This window comes from Gigantopelta aegis, chromosome 10 (assembly GCF_016097555.1).
Source record: "Gigantopelta aegis isolate Gae_Host chromosome 10, Gae_host_genome, whole genome shotgun sequence".
Taxonomy (NCBI): Eukaryota; Metazoa; Mollusca; class Gastropoda; order Neomphalida; family Peltospiridae; genus Gigantopelta; species Gigantopelta aegis.
In genome coordinates, this window is record NC_054708.1 from 77,586,570 (window position 1) to 77,601,045 (window position 14,476).

The window sequence follows — 14,476 nt, forward strand, 5'->3', positions numbered from 1 at the left end:
GCGTGCACACACACAGAGAGAGAGAGAGAGAGAGAGAGAGAGAGAGAGAGAGAGAGAGAGAGAGAGAGAGAGAGAGAGAGAGAGAGAGAGACACACACACATTCATATACAGTGAAACCCCTCTAAACCTGACATCCTCGGGACCAACATACTAGTATACATATACCTATACGTATGCACATGCACATACACATACACATACACATACACATACATATAGCACATTGGTTTATTAATCATCGGTTATTGGATGTCAAACATTTTGGTAAGATTGACATATAGTCTTAGAGAGAGAGAGAGAGAGAGAGAGAGAGAGAGAGAGAGAGAGAGAGAGAGAGAGAGAGAGAGAGAGAGAGAGAGAGAGAGAGAGAGAGAGAGAGAGAGAGATAGTGGGGGAGGGGAGATATCACACAAATATACCAGTGATCAAAATATATTTTTGTGAAAGGAGATCCGGTATATCATCATTTGGGTTGAGTAGTAGGTAATAAGCTGACTTTAAGATAAGTACGACGTATAAATGTAAGTGAAAGTCGACATTCATTCAGTTCATTCATTTCAACTTATTTTCTTGCTTATATCCAAGTAAGGTTCAAGCATGCTGTCCTGGGCAAACACCTTATCTATCTGGCTGTCTGTCTGTCTAGGACAGTGTGTTAGTTGTTAGTGTTTAGTGAGAGAAAAGAGTATGTAGTGGTCTTACACCTACCCACCGAGTCGATAAAACAAACTCGCTCTAGGTGGAAGCCGGTACCGGGCTGCGAACCCAGTACCTACCAGCCTTAATTCCGATGGCTTAACAACGACACTACCGAGGACGGTAATCCACATTAATTTATCGCCAAAACTGGGACATAGCCAGATACACATACAGGCACGCGTGAACACACGTAAATATACATGCTTGCATGCACACAGCATCCATCCATTCATCCGAGGCAGGACGTAGCCCATTGGTAAATAAGTCGCCTGATGTGCGGTCTGTCTAGGATCGATCCCCGTAGGTGGACCCATTAGATTATTTATCGTCCCAGCCAGTGCGCCACGAGTGGTATATCAAAAGCCATGGTATGTGCTATCCTGTCTGTGGGATGGTGAATATAACAGATACCATACTACTAATGGAAAAAAAATGTAGCGGGTTTCCTCTCTATGACTGTGTCAAAATGACCATACGTTTGAAATCCAATAGCTGATGATTAATAAATCAATGTGATCTAGTGGTGTCGTTAAAAAAACTAACTTTTTTAACATATATGCATATATAGTAGATACACGCACACACACATACACACACACACACAGAGAGAGAGAGAGAGAGAGAGAGAGAGAGAGAGAGAGAGAGAGAGAGAGAGAGAGAGAGAGAGAGAGAGAGAGAGAGAGAGAGAGAGAGAGAGGAAGGGGGGGGGGGGGAGAGATAAATAATGCAGATAATCACAAAATAAATACAATTCACTGTTTATCAAAATAAAACTGTGTTGGGTTTGAATTTTGTACCACAGCCAGCTGTTCACTATATGATAATATCTGCTACACTTAGGACCTCTCAAATTATTACGGCTGTTAGACTTGATAATGAGAGAATGAAACAGAAAATAATGCTTTTAAATACACACTTCATTAACAGAACTATGGTGCAAACGAGGATATTTTTTAAATTGGACACAGAGGGTACATAAAAAGCCATATACCCCGAGAGATGCTTCTACAACGAATTTATCTTGCCGACATGTTAAACCATATAGCCAAATAATCAAAATAACGCCAGACAATAATTGCTAACAATTTATTAACGGAGCCGTACCACGCGAACGTGAACGAAACCACTTGCCAGTGACGAAAAATAGTTCCATCGATAAACGAGTTTTTAACTTCAAATGTTTATAATACTAAATTGTCTGAAACAGATATTAATTAAAAAGAGAATTTGGCTCCGCCCACAGGGGTAGAAGGGGTTTGTCCAACGGCAAACAACCAATGAGATTAAAGAATTTTACATGAAGGCGAGATAAATGTATTTGTACACGCGCCTGTATAACTATCGATGTTCGCCATTATAAGTAGCACTAAACCAATTAATTTCCGGCTGGGTGGAAGTTCGAGGTGCACCGAACGTTTGATAGAGATGTTAACACCACAAGTCCTGTGATTGGTTATAAATGTGAGTGTGTTGGTTGTAAAAAAATTAGTTTCATCTGGGCTAAAAATGTATGCAATTTTATTTGATGTAGTACCACCGTGACAAGTACCCTTGTGTTTGGAACATGTATGGATACCTGTAAAAAAAAGTACTCAAATTCTGTGCGAAACTAGGGGTGCTGTAGAAACATCTGGTTATACCGAAAATGAACCATGAAAGGTACCATTTTCTTCAGTTAATACTTTAAGGTAGGGGTTGTAGTACTGATATCTATAGGTCATAGTTTGGTTGACATATTGCATATAGTGTTTTTAAACACAAACGTTAACATTGTCGCCTATGGGATTTTAATTGGTATAGTCCAACCTATAACTTCACCTATTGTCACGTGTAACGACTCAGCAATCTAGCACAGTGGAATTATATAAATGTATGTCTTAAAAATATAGCAAAAACAAATATGTGTAGGATTATTCTGTTCGTCAGTAATAATAAGTGAGGTTTCTATGTTTAGTTTCAGAATTGTGGGTAGCTTGATTTTACACTGTGTACCCTATATAGTGATGGGGTGTTACTTGGGAAGTTGCCCCTGAGCCACCCCGTGTTTGCTATATGTGGGTTGGGTGTGCACTGCTGAACACCTGTTTACCATATGATAAACATGCTATGTTTAGTTTCAGAATTGTGGGTCTAATCTGAATATTGAGCTGATCTTCGAATTTCGATGTTTAACGGGGCGTCACGTCCAGATAGAGTATTGAGCCACCCTAGACTCTTCACATTACCAAAGAACGTGCACTATAGGATGGATCTATAGAATTTCATAAACTTTCTATGTTCAGTTTCAGAGCTGCGTGACTGCAGACGAGTATGGTGTAGTTATACCATGTACCATATATATGGATGGGGCGTTATCTCGAAAGTTGCCCCTGAGCCACCTCGTGTTTGTTATATATGGGTTGAATGTGCACAGCTGAACACTTCTTTATCATGTGATAAACATCCTATGTTTAGTTTCAGAATTGTGGGTCTAATCTGAATATTGAGCTGATCTTCCAATTTCGACCTTTAGTAAATTTTTACGTGGATTACCACTTTTCTTTATTTCTGAGCCATCCAATATTATCGTTTATTCCTAAGTCACCCTAAATTGGTTGTTTTTATAGACAAACACTTGTATCTGAATTGAAGTTTTTAAAGAATGTTAATTGCATCTTTCAGAAAAATATATTGAATGTTGAATGTTGTTCTGTCAGAGCAATATTCAATATTGAATGTTGAACGTTGAATATCGAACCAACTTCCGCTTCCCAGGAAAAAAAGGCGTTAAATAAAAACAAAAAATAAAAATTGAAAGAAAAATATGGAAATAGATCTTGGTTATTGATGGGGGGGGGGGGGGGGGGGGGGGGGGGGGGGGGGGGGCGGCGACTTATATATATATATACTGAACACAAAAAGAAACGAGAATATATTTTACAATTTGAATAGATTTAAGTTTTGTTTGATCATTAGTTAAAACGAACAATTCCAGTTTAAACCAGATGCCCATACATCACAATCACATTAGTCCCAATAGAGGGAATGTCATATCTGATGACGTCATGAGCGTCATTGTTCATGGACCAAAAATAATTCAAAATAAAGTATAAAGTTTTAGTGTTATTATTAGCAAGTATTTATAAATTAAATTTCGTATACGAGTGCCGTTATAAAGTATTCATAGCCTAACCTACATTTACTTGAGTCATGTAGTCAGGAATCTAAGCAAAATATTTAACATAAGCTCCACGTACAAACGTACATGTACAAATACGTTCATAAAAGTATCTTTATCCCCACTTGTCATGTTATTATTTGTATAAGTCTTCTTTCAAACTGATTACCATGAATCTGTATCTGAAGAATGTAGTTTAATGGTGCTCCAATATCATTATCCCAGAATAGATAGACCCGTTTACGTGTGTTGCCACGATAACCCCTTCTTCGCTTTAAATTAGCATCTGTTGTTACGACACAATACTGATTATTAAAAACAATAGTTTTAAAGGTGCTTCGCCCTCAAATTGAAACTGTTTTAGTTCGAGACAGTTGATGATTATTTACGTTACAACAAAATAGCATTAAAAAAAAAATTGCTTAATGAAAAGCGTACATAACAATTACGAATCTGCAATTAGCGTATTAAATACCATTTCTCTGCACAAGACTGGGAAGGAAGGAAATGTTTTATTCAGCAACGCACTCAACACATTTTATTTACGGTTATATGGCGTCAGACATATGGTTAAGGACCACACAGATAATGAGAGAGGAAACCCGCTGTCGCCACTTCATAGGCTACTCTTTTCGATTAGCAGCAAGGGATCTTTTATATGCACCATCCCACAGAGAGAATAACACATACCACGGTCTTTGATATACCAGTCGTGGTGCACTGGCTGGAGTGAGAAATAGCCCAATGGGCCCACCGACGGGGCTCGATCCCAGACCGACCGCGCATTACGCGAACATTTTACCACTGGGCTACGTCCCGCCCCACTAATTTTAGGGAGTTCTCTTAACTGACACGTACCGTCTAAAACTATCAACATAGGCCGACCACGAAATGTTTCAATTAATGGCCCCATCGCCTCGTGGCCCCATCGCCTCGTGTTGCTGTTATACAAGTGGCCCCATCGCCTTGTGTTACTGTTAGACAAGTAGCCCCATCGCCTCGTGGCCCCATCGCCTCGTGGCCCCATCGCCTCGTGTTACTGTTAGACAAGTGGCCCCATCGCCTCGTGTTACTGTTAGACAAGCGGCCCCATCGCCTCGTGGCCCCATCGCCTCGTGTTACTGTTAGACAAGTGGCCCCATCGCCTTGTGGCCCCATTGCCTCGTGGCCCCATCGCCTCGTGTTACTGTTAGACAAGTGGCCCCATCGCCTCGTGTTGCTGTTAGACAAGTGGCCCCATCGCCTCGTGTTACTGTTAAACAAGCGGCCCCATCGCCTCGTGGCCCCATCGCCTCGTGTTACTGTTAGACAAGTGGCCCCATCGCCTCGTGTTGCTGTTATACAAGTGGCCCCATCGCCTCGTGGCCCCATCGCCTCGTGTTGCTGTTATATAAGTGGCCCCATCGCCTCATGTTGCTGTTATACAAGTGGCCCCATCGCCTCGTGTTGCTGTTATACAAGTGGCCCCATCGCCTCGTGTTGCTGTTATACAAGTGGCCCCATCGCCTCGTGTTGCTGTTATACAAGTGGCCCCATCGCCTCATGTTGCTGTTATACAAGTGGCCCCATCGCCTCGTGTGGCTGTTAGACAAGTGGCCCCATCGCCTCGTTTTGCTGTTATACAAGTGGCCCCATCGCCTCGTGTTGCTCTTATACAAGTGGCCCCATCGCCTCGTGTTGCTGTTATACAAGTGGCCTCATCGCCTCGTGGCCCCATCGCCTCGTGTTGCTGTTAGACAAGTGGCCCCATCGCCTCGTGTTGCTGTTATACAAGTGGCCCCATCGCCTCGTGTTGCTGTTATACAAGTGGCCCCATCGCCTCGTGTTACTGTTAGACAAGCGGCCACATCGCCTCGTGGCCCCATCGCCTCGTGTTACTGTTAGACAAGTGGCCCCATCGCCTTGTGGCCCCATTGCCTCGTGGCCCCATCGCCTCGTGTTGCTGTTATACAAGTGGCCCCATCGCCTCATGTTGCTGTTATACAAGTGGCACCATCGCCTCGTATGGCTGTTAGACAAGTGGCCCCATCGCCTCGTGTTACTGTTATACAAGTGGCCCCATCGCCTCGTGTTGCTGTTATACAAGTGGCCCCATCGCCTCGTGTTGCTGTTATACAAGTGGCCCCATCGCCTCGTGTGGCTGTTAGACAAGTGACCCCATCGCCTCGTGTTACTGTTATACAAGTGGCCCCATCGCCTCGTGTGGCTGTTATACAAGTGGCCCCATCGCCTCGTGTTGCTGTTAGACAAGTGGCCCCATCGCCTCGTGTGGCTGTTAGACAAGTGGCCCCATCGCCTCGTGTGGCTGTTAGACAAGTGGCCCCATCGCCTCGTGTGGCTGTTAGACAAGTGGCCCCATCGCCTCGTGTTACTGTTAGACAAGTGGCCCCATCGCCTCGTGTTACTGTTAGACAAGCGGCCCCATCGCCTCGTGGCCCCATCGCCTCGTGTTACTGTTAGACAAGTGGCCCCATCGCCTCGTGTTACTGTTAGACAAGCGGTCCCATCGCCTCGTGGCCCCATCGCCTCGTGTTACTGTTAGACAAGTGGCCCCATCGCCTTGTGGCCCCATTGCCTCGTGGCCCCATCGCCTCGTGTTACTGTTAGACAAGTGGCCCCATCGCCTCGTGTTGCTGTTATACAAGTGGCCCCATCGCCTCGTGTGGCTGTTAGACAAGTGGCCCCATCGCCTCGTGTTGCTGTTATACAAGTGGCCCCATCGCCTCGTGTTGCTGTTATACAAGTGGCCCCATCGCATCGTGTTACTGTTAGAGTGGCCCCATCGCCTAGTGTTGCTGTTATACAAGTGGCCCCATCGCCTCGTGTAGCTGTTATACAAGTGGCCCCATCGCCTCGTGTTGCTGTTAGATAAGCGGCCCCATCGCCTCGTGGCCCCATCGCCACGTGTTACTGTTAGACAAGTGGCCCCATCGCCTTGTGGCCCCATTGCCTCGTGGCCCCACCGCCTCGTGTTACTGTTAGACAAGTGGCCCCATCGCCTCGTGTTGCTGTTATACAAGTGGCCCCATCGCCTCGTGGCCCCATCGCCTCGTGTTGCTGTTATACAAGTGGCCCCATCGCCTCATGTTGCTGTTATACAAGTGGCCCCATCGCCTCGTGGCCCCATCGCCTCGTGTGGCTGTTAGACAAGTGGCCCCATCGCCTCGTGTTACTGTTATACAAGTGGCCCCATCGCCTCGTGTTGCTGTTATACAAGTGGCCCCATCGCCTCGTGTTGCTGTTATACAAGTGGCCCCATCGCCTCGTGTGGCTGTTAGACAAGTGGCCCCATCGCCTCGTGTTACTGTTATACAAGTGGCCCCATCGCCTCGTGTGGCTGTTATACAAGTGGCCCCATCGCCTCGTGTTGCTGTTATACAAGTGGCCCCATCGCCTCGTGTGGCTGTTAGACAAGTGGCCCCATCGCCTCGTGTGGCTGTTAGACAAGTGGCCCCATCGCCTCGTGTTACTGTTAGACAAGTGGCCCCATCGCCTCGTGTTACTGTTAGACAAGCGGCCCCATCGCCTCGTGGCCCCATCGCCTCGTGTTACTGTTAGACAAGTGGCCCCATCGCCTCGTGTTACTGTTATACAAGTGGCCCCATCGCCTCGTGTGGCTGTTAGACAAGTGGCCCCATCGCCTCGTGTGGCTGTTAGACAAGTGGCCCCATCGCCTCGTGTTACTGTTAGACAAGTGGCCCCATCGCCTCGTGTTACTGTTAGACAAGCGGCCCCATCGCCTCGTGGCCCCATCGCCTCGTGTTACTGTTAGACAAGTGGCCCCATCGCCTTGTGGCCCCATTGCCTCGTGGCCCCATCGCCTCGTGTTACTGTTAGACAAGTGGCCCCATCGCCTCGTGTTGCTGTTATACAAGTGGCCCCATCGCCTTGTGGCCCCATTGCCTCGTGGCCCCATCGCCTCGTGTTGCTGTTATACAAGTGGCCCCATCGCCTCATGTTGCTGTTATACAAGTGGCACCATCGCCTCGTGTGGCTGTTAGACAAGTGGCCCCATCGCCTTGTGTTACTGTTAGACAAGTGGCCCCATCGCCTCGTGTTACTGTTAGACAAGTGGCCCCATCGCCTCGTGTTGCTGTTATACAAGTGGCCCCATCGCCTCGTGTTGCTGTTATACAAGTGGCCCCATCGCCTCGTGTGGCTGTTAGACAAGTGACCTCATCGCCTCGTGTTACTGTTATACAAGTGGCCCCATCGCCTCGTGTGGCTGTTATACAAGTGGCCCCATCGCCTCGTGTTGCTGTTAGACAAGTGGCCCCATCGCCTCGTGTGGCTGTTAGACAAGTGGCCCCATCGCCTCGTGTGGCTGTTAGACAAGTGGCCCCATCGCCTCGTGTGGCTGTTAGACAAGTGGCCCCATCGCCTCGTGTTACTGTTAGACAAGCGGCCCCATCGCCTCGTGGCCCCATCGCCTCGTGTTACTGTTAGACAAGTGGCCCCATCGCCTCGTGTTACTGTTAGACAAGCGGTCCCATCGCCTCGTGGCCCCATCGCCTCGTGTTGCTGTTAGACAAGCGGCCCCATCGCCTCGTGGCCCCATCGCCTCGTGTTACTGTTAGACAAGTGGCCCCATCGCCTTGTGGCCCCATTGCCTCGTGGCCCCATCGCCTCGTGTTACTGTTAGACAAGTGGCCCCATCGCCTCGTGTTACTGTTAGACAAGTGGCCCCATCGCCTCGTTTGCTGTTATACAAGTGGCCCCATCGCCTCGTGTTGCTGTTATACAAGTGGCCCCATTGCCTCGTGTTGCTGTTAGACAAGTGGCCCCATCGCCATGTGTTGCTGTTAGACAAGTGGCCCCATCGCCTCATGTTGCTGTTATACAAGTGGCCCCATCGCCTCGTGTTGCTGTTATACAAGTGGCCCCATCGCCTCGTGTTGCTGTTATACAAGTGGCCCCATCGCCTCGTGTGGCTGTTAGACAAGTGGCCCCATCGCCTCGTGTTGCTGTTATACAAGTGGCCCCATCGCCTCGTGTTGCTGTTAGACAAGTGGCCCCATCGCCTCGTGTTGCTGTTAGACAAGTGGCCCCATCGCCTCGTGTTGCTGTTAGACAAGTGGCCCCATCGCCTCGTGTTGCTGTTAGACAAGTGGCCCCATCGCCTCGTGTTGCTGTTAGACAAGTGGCCCCATCGCCTCGTGTTGCTGTTAGACAAGTGGCCCCATCGCCTCGTGTTGCTGTTAGACAAGTGGCCCCATCGCCTCGTGTTGCTGTTAGACAAGTGGCCCCATCGTCTCGTGTTGCTGTTATACAAGTGGCCCCATCGCCTCGTGTTACTGTTATACAAGTGGCCTCATCGCCTCGTGGCCCCATCGCCTCGTGTTGCTGTTATACAAGTGGCACCATAACTCTTACTAGGGTGGGACGTAGCCCAGTGGTAAAGCGCCCGCTTGATGTGCGGTCGATCTGAGGTCAATCCTCGTCGGTGGGCCTATTGGGTTATTTCTCGTTCCAGTGCACCACGACTGGTTGTGGTATGTGTTATACTGTCTGTGGGATGGTGCATATAAACGATCCCTTGTTACCAACAGACAAATGTATCGGATTTCATCTCTAAAGACTATATGTGGCAATTACCAAATGTTTAACATCCAATAGCCGAAGATTAATAAATCAATGTGCTCTAGTGGTGTCATTAAACAAAAACTTTCCATACTACTTGCACAGTTGTTACCAGTTAGTACTACATATGAAAATTAAGTTACTTCAAACCAATGAGTTATTTAAATACTACAGAGGTCAACTTATGTGTAATCATCAAGGAAAGATTTCAAAAAGCATATCTTTGTAGGTATTTCCTAAACCGGACTATATTAAGCTGATACAACAAGTAACGACATGACGAATGGTGATGTGTTGCCTGAAGCCTTCTTCAACGAGGACCCCCGTTGAGACGCCGGCCTGTCTCGTTAAGTAACGACATGACGAATGGTGATGTGTTGCCTGAACCCTTCTTCAACGAGGACCCCCGTTGAGACGCCGGCCTGTCTCGTTGCTGTTGGGAAGAGGAAGGCCGACAACCAGCCAGGTCCAACTTGGAGGAAAACGCGGACTGGACCCTTCAGGGCGGGAAGTTACACCTACGCCAGGATGGTCCGGTCCAACGACAACATCAAGGACGCCAACAACAAACGTTTTACCCATCCAGATCGACTCCCGTTCGATCGACTGGTGGATCAAGAGGATCAGGTTTGCGTTACACCGTGTCGTTCTTCACGACAATAAGGCGGCCTGCATATCGCCGCCACGACACGATTAACCAAGCTCTCCTCATCCCTCTCATTCCACTGAGAGACAGTTATGAAGCTAGACGCGTCGACGTGCGCTCTGAACTTGCCCCCATCACACCCCCTCTCCCCCCCCCCCTCCCACCTCCCCACACCCCACACCTGGGGGGACTTATGGCAAGCTTTGGAATGTTGTTGGAGTTCCGCGTTGCGTATACCGGGTCGCGGGCGACCGTGACTTTGGTGTACGGGGACGCGGACTCCAATAAGAAGAAGAGAGGAAGAGGAGGATGGAGGGAGGAACGCGCTGCAGGGGCGGCTCAGGGGGGGACCAAAGCTGGCGGCTCAACCGCCAGTGGCAGTTCCGTCTGCCGCGCCGCCCCCAGCTTCACCACCGAAGAGGAAGAAGACGCCACCGGCTGAATCGACCGCGGAGGTGACAAGCGACCTGTTGGACACTGCCATGGCCCAGTCGCCGCCGCTTCAATACACTTCCACTCCAGCGCCTCCGGTGAAGCGGTCGACTATACAGACCGCTCCCGTTGAGAAGCGCCCTGCTGTTGTTGTTGTTGAGGCGACGGCGGCCGTCAAGAGGAAAGCAACATCTCCTGCAAGCCAGCCTGTCCGACAGACGACACCCCAGGAAGAGGACGTAGATACCTGGCAACTGGCCTTGGGGAAACTTAAGGCTCAGTACCGGGACTACGTCCAGGGTGACACGACCGATACGGCGAAGCAGAGAGGCCGGTTTTGCAACCAGGATTGGAGACCGCTGCCAGACGGGAGCCACTTCGAGCTCCACACCATTCGGCTCCAGAGCTCAGCGACGGGACTCATCGTGACGCACCGGCGCCAGCAGACCTACCGACAAGCGATCCTCCTCTACGAGATGGACAGTTCAACAATCCACAGGATCGTCAAGACGATCTACGGCGCTGGTTACCGCGTGGTCATCAGAGATCTGCTCTCTAAGAAGCAACTCATCCCATCGCTGACTGCAACTCCGGACATCGGCTCGCCGTAGTCGCCAACCTCTCCGCTAACGGCCTTAACGAGGCCACTCGCGTGGACATATAGATCGGACTTTAAACTTTTAGACCTTCGTTCAAAATTTTATGTCGAAATTACCTTCTTTTTTTAAAATAAATTATTAAATAGTCCGATCCTCTCTTCTTTCTCTTATTTATTTTTGGACTGTCCTTCAAAAATGCTCCAAATTATATAAATATTCGGCCGAGCAGTCAATTCATTTTATTTTTGGCTTGTAAATTTTATTTTTTATTTTTTCTAAAAAATGTTTTAATCCTACTAAGTTCTTTTATTAATTGCTATTTTCAAAATTCTGTCCATTCACACACACACCCCCCCCCCCCCCCCCCCCGTTAAACTAATTATCTGTCTATCTAATTTCTTTTTGACCGCCCAATCTAATCTAGCGACCAAGTTTAATGATTAGATTCTTTTTAATTAATTATATTAATTAGAGATGCGCATCAAAATTTTAAAGGCCCACTATTTAATTTTTGGATGTAAATTTCAAAATTGTCCCCTTAATTTTTTCTGTCCCGGAGCAAGTCACTGGCTATCCAAAGACAGGCCCCGGGACGGACATGCTCGAAACTCTAGTGGTATATGAGCATGTAAAAATTATTCGCACTCGCACTCATCCCTCTAATGGACAACCTCTCGATCCACCAGATAGTCAAGAAGACCTCCCGAAGGGCCTATCCTGCCATTATCATCGTGCTGTCTCGACAGTCTTTCCGGCCGGTCCTTCCGAATCTGAACCTTTGCCTCCTGTGTGGATGGTCGATTTTGGACTCGAAATTTTTTGGCTATCATTCAAAAACTTTGTATATATTTTTTTTATATAAATAGTTCGATATCTTTTTTTTGCAATCTGTCTAAATTGCTCAAATCACCTTCGAATTTTGGCTGAGCACATTTTTTTGCGGGTCCAGATTTGTCATTCTCAACTTGGACTAAATTTCTTCCACATTTCGTCCACCCTCAACAAGCCCCCCCCCCCCCCCTCCCCCCGCCCCGGAATTAGTCACTGGCGAAGTCAAAGGTTAAGTCCGGGATAGGCGTACCTTAACCTCAGCTATTTGAAGAAGAAGGAAATGTTTTATTTAACGACGCACTCAACACATTTTATTTACAGTTATATGACGTCGGACATATATTGAGAGAGGAAACCCGCTGTCGCCATTTCATGAGCTACTCTTTTTCAATTAGCAGCAAGGGATCTTTTATATGCACCATCCTACAGGCAGGACAACACATACCACGACTTTTGATATACCAGTCGTGGTGCACTGCCTGGAACGAGAAATAGCCCACCAAATGGGCCCACGGACGGGGATCGATCCCACACCGACCACGCATCGAGCGAGCGCATTACCACTGGGCTACGCCCCCCCCCCCCCCCCCCCCCCCCACCCTCAACTATTTGACGTCACTCTGTACAGGACAGAGGGTTATTGTTAATCCTTACCAGAGACTGGACATGTGATGGACGTGCCTGAACCTCTTTTGGGTATAGGCACGTAAATAAAGTAACAGTAACAGTGGTTAATGAGTGACGTCATTCTGCTAATTTCTAGTTAACAGGTACTACGCACGTGGGATTTTGTATCAGATACATGTTCAATAAAATATGTTTTTATTGCACGGTCAGAATGGTTTTTATTACAATAGTAAGATTAAATGGCTATGTAATAATAACATGAAACAAACGGTTGTGGTAAAGCGAGTTTTATTTGTCGTTGATAATGGTAGCATTGACAACTTCTGTGCTATTGTGTCTATTTTTCTGTTGTTGTCTCTTTCTCGCTCATTTATTGTCTTTCTCTGCGCGCGCGCGCGCGCGCGCGCGCGTGTGTGTGTGTGTGTGTGTGTGTGTGTGTGGAGGGGGTATAGGGCCTAGCTAGCGGGGGGTGGGGGGAGCAAAAGTACCGAAAAAATCCGGAAACAATTATAGAAACTTAAAGAGAATCCTCTTCTTAACCGTTTAAGTTTTAGACTATTAACAACTCAGTTGCACCCCCCCCCCCCCCCCCCCCGAAAACATAAAATTCTAGCTACGGCTCTGGGGTAGGGGTGTTTGCGCGCGTGCATGTGTGTATTAGTTTTTTGTTACCAACAATTCGGCATATTAACCAGAAAACGTTGGCAATCCATGGACATGTAGATGATTTAGCAGCCTTCGTGTCCTTTGACGGTGTAGCCATATTGTTTGCACTGAAAGCCAAATCGACCAGCCAGCATACACGAAACCCATGTTTTAGGTTTTGGCCCAACACATCTGGAAGTAAAACGACAATGTTACACAGCAATCTGTGAAAACAAAAGTAGCCAGTTTAACGTTAAATAATTAAATTCCCGTTACATTCATAACGATTTAATAATGTCATCCCATTTGTTCACCCGTAGCAACGCGAGTTTGTGGTTTTGTCGATGAACGTAAAAAATACGTTGTCAGGGAACAACATACTTGATTATGTTTTGTTTTGTTTAACGACACCACTAGATCACATTGATTTATTAATCATCGGCTATTGAATGTCAAACATTTGGTAATTTTGACATATAGTCTTAAAGAGGAAACCCGCTACATTTTCCTATTAGTAATAAGGGATCTTTTATATGCACCATCCCATAGACAGACTAGCACATACCACGGTCTATGATATACCAGTCGTGGTGCACTGGCTAGAACGAAAAATAGCCCACTGGGCCCACCGACGGGGATCGATCCTAAACCGACCGCCCATCATGCGAACGCTTTACCACTGGGCCATACCTGATGACGTCATTTTATATTGGTACTTTGTCCTATTGAGCGTTATCATTTCGAACCCCAAAAAAGAATTCAAAATAAAATATGAACTTTTAGTATCATTATTAGTACCGGTAAGACTTACCGGTACTAATACTTAATACATACTTAAAGTATGTTCTAAATTTAATTATAAGAATTGTCTGTTATTTCCTTTACGTTCATCTGGGTATGAACCCCTCCCCCCCCAAAAAAAAAAATTATAATAATAATAATAAAAAAAATAAAAATAAAAATAAATAAATATATAAATAAAAATAAATAAATTAATAAATAAATAAATAAATAAAATCATCTGCAAACTGGCGTGAACGGCTACACACAGTTTGCGAGTGATTGTTTTATTTGTTCATACCCCGATAAACGTAAACGAAATGACAGACCATCATTAAGTGGTGGCTAATAAAGCTACGTGTACGTGTGACCGGATGTCCATTGTCTGTCTAGATTGAGTGGTTCATAAAACAAACAAAAAGTAGACCAAGACAATTCAAAACGCAAAATTTAAAAAAAAAAATAATAATACCCTCTCC